We start from the raw sequence: 3,586 nt of genomic DNA, 5'->3' as shown, positions 1-3,586 counted from the left end.
CAGTCTATTTTTGTGTGTGGTGTAAGGAAATGGTCCAGTTTCATTCTTCTGCATGTAGCTGTCCAATTTTCCCAATGCCATTTGTTGAAGAGACTGTCTTTTTTCCACTGGACATTCTTTCCTGCTTTGTCAAAGATTAGTTGACCACAGAGTTGAGGGTCCATTTCTGGGCTCTCTATTCTGTTCCATTGATCTATGTGTCTGTTTTTGTGCCAGTACCATATTGTCTTGATGATGACAGCTTTGTAATAGAGCTTAAAATCTGGAATTGTGATGCCACCAGCTTTGCTTTTCTTTTTCAACATCCCTCTGGCTATTCAGGGTTTTTTCTGGTTCCATACAAATTTTAGGATTATTTGTTCCATTTCTTTGAAAAAAGTGGATGGTATTTTGATAGGGATTGCTTTAAATGTGTAGATTGCTCTAGGTAGCATTGACATCTTCACAATATTTGTTCTTCCAATCTATAAACATGGAAAGTTTTTCCATTTCTTTGTGTTTTCCTCAATTTCTTTCATGAGTATTCTGTAGTTTTCTGAGTACAGATTCTTTGCCTCTTTGGTTAGATTTATTCCTAGGTATCTTATGGTTTTGGGTGCAATTGTAAATGGGATTGACTCCTTAATTTCTCTTTCTTCTATCTTGTTGTTGGTGTATAAAAATGCAACTGATTTCTGTGTATTGATTTTATATCCTGCCACTTTACTGAATTCCTGTATGAGTTCTAGCAGTTTTGGGGTGGAGTCTTTTGGGTTTTCCACATAAAGTATCATATCATCTGCAAAGAGTGAGAGTTTGACTTCTTCTTTGCTGATTAGATGCCTTTTATTTCTTTTTGTTGTCTGATTGCTGTGGCTAGGATTTCTAGTATATGTTGAATAGCAGTGGTGATAGTGGACATCCCTGCCATGTTCCTGACCTTAGGGGAAAAGCTCTCAGTTTTTCCCCATTGAGAATGATATTCGCTGTGCATTTTTCATAGATGGCTTTTATGATATTGAGATATGTACCCTCTATCTCTACACTGTAAAGAGTTTTAATCAATGATGCTGTACTTTGGCAGATGCTTTTTCTGCATCTATTGAGAGGATCATATGGTTCTTGTCCTTTCTTTTATTAATTTATTGTATCACATTGATTGATTTGTGGATGTTGAACCGACTTTGCCACGCAGTGATAAATCCCACTTGGTCATGGTGAATAATCCTTTTTAATGTACTGTTGGGTCCTATTGGCTAGTATTTTGGTGAGAATTTTTGCATCCATGTTCATCAGGGATATTGGTCTGTAAGTCTCCTTTTTGATGGGGTCTTTGTCTGGTTTTGGGATGAAGGTAATGCTGGCCTCATAAAATGAGTTTGGAAGTTTTCCTTCCATTTCTATTTCTTGGAACAGTTTCAGAAGAAGAGGTATTAATTTAATGTTTGGTAGAATTTAAAGGTTTATGTTTGGTAGAATTCCCCTGGGAAGCCATCTGGCCCTGGGCTCTTGTTTGTTGGGAGATTTTTGATTACTGCTTCAATTTCCTTACTGGTTATGTGTCTGTTCAGGATTTTTATTTCTTTCTGGTTCAGTTTTGGTTGTTTATAGATCTCTAGAAATGCATCCATTTCTTCCAGATTATCCAATTTGCTGGCATAGAGTTGCTCATAATATGTTGGTTGTGATCCCTCCTCTTTCATTCATGATTTTATTTATTGGGTCCTTTCTCTTTTCTTTTGGATAAGTCTGGCCAGGGGTTTATCAATCTTATTAATTCTTTCAAAGAAACAGCTCCTAGTTTTGTTGATCTGTTCTACTGTTCTTTTGGTTTCTATTTCATTGATTTCTGCTCTGATCTTTATTATTTCTCTTCTCCTGCTGGGTCTAGGCTTTATTTGCTGTTCTTTCTCCAGCTCCTTTAGGTGTAGGGTTGGGTTGTGTATCTGAGACCTTTCTTGTTTCTTGAGAAAGGCTTGTATTGCTATATACTTTCTTCTTAGGACTGCCTTTGCTGTATCCCAAAGATTTTGAACAGTTGTGTTTTCATTTTCATTTGTTTCCATGAATTTTTTTAATTCTTCTTTAATTTCCTGGTTGACCCATTCATTCTTTAGTAGGATGCTCTTCAGCCTCCATGTATTTGAGTTCTTTCTGACTTTCTTCCTGTGATTGAGTTCTAGTTTCAAAGCATTGTGGTCCAAAAGGTGCAGGGAATGATCCCAATCTTTTGGTACCAGTTGAGACCTGATTTGTGACCTAGGATGTGATCTATTCTGGAGAATGTTCCATGGGCACTAGAGAAGAATGTGTATTCTTTTGCTTTGGGATGGAATGTTCTGAATATAACTGTGAAGTCCATACGGTCCAGTCTGTCACTTAAAGCCTTTATTTCCTTGTTGATCTTTTGCTTAGATGATTTGTCCATATCAGTGGGGGGGGGGGGTTAAAGTCCCCTAATATTATAGTATTGTTGTCAATGTGTTTCTTTGATTTTGTTATTAATTGGCCTATATAATTGGCTGCTCCCATGTTAGGGGCATAGATATTTAAAATTGTTAGATCTTCTTGTTGGATAGACCCTTTAAATATGATATAGTGTCCTTCCTCAACTCTTATTATAGTCTTTGGTTTAAAATCTAATTTGTCTGATATAAGGATTGCCACCCCAGCTTTCTTTTGGTGTCCGTTAGCATGGTAAATTGTTTTCTACCCTCTCACTTTCAATCTGGAGGTGTCTTTGGGCCTAAAATGAGTCTCTTGCAGGCAGCATATCGATGAATCTTGGTTTTTTTAATCCAATCTGATACCCTGTGTCATTTGATTGGAGCATTTAGCCCATTTACATTCAGGGTAACTATTGAAAGATAGGAATTTAGTGCCATTGTATTGCCTGTAGGGTGACTGTTACTGTATATTGTCCCTATTCCTTTCTGGTCTATGCTACTTTTAGGCTCTCTCTTTGCTTAGAGGACCCCTTTCAATATTTCTTGAAGGGCTAGTTTGGTGTTTGCAAATTCTTTTAGTTTTTGTTTGTCCTGGAAACTTTTTATCTCTCCTTCTATTTTCAATGACAGCCTAGCTGGATATAGTAGTCTTGGCTGCATATTTTTCTCATTTAGTGCTCTGAATATATCATGCCAGTCCTTTCTGGCCTGCCAGGTCTCTGTGAATAGGTCCTCTGCCAATTTAATGTTTCTACCGTTGTAGGTTACCGACCTCTTATCAAGATAGGGATAAGCTTTATATTAATTGTCACAGAGCATAAAAGAAGATGCTATAGAATGCATCTAAACTAGATATAGTTTAAACTAGATATAGAGGGTGAAAAGTAAGGAAGAATGGAAGGAGGAAAGGACAGACAAGAGGGAGAGAAGGGGAAAAAACAGAAGGGATGAAGGGGAGGGAGGAAATTAAGTCAAACTCACTTATTAATTCTGACACTAACATCCTAATTAAAATATCACATTGAGTCCACTAGTGAATGAAAAATAATGCCTCTCAACCAAGTAGGCTGTATCTCAGGAAAACGAGGATTGTTCAACCTTAGGAGATAAAATTTTAACAGAAATCACTAAGTTTCTGGATGAAAGAAGATTTCAATGTA

This window comes from Phoca vitulina, unplaced genomic scaffold (assembly GCF_004348235.1).
Source record: "Phoca vitulina isolate PV1807 unplaced genomic scaffold, GSC_HSeal_1.0 scaffold1, whole genome shotgun sequence".
NCBI classification, from domain to species: Eukaryota; Metazoa; Chordata; class Mammalia; order Carnivora; family Phocidae; genus Phoca; species Phoca vitulina.
The sequence above is the reverse complement of the archived record's forward strand: the minus strand, read 5'-3'. Positions refer to the sequence as shown.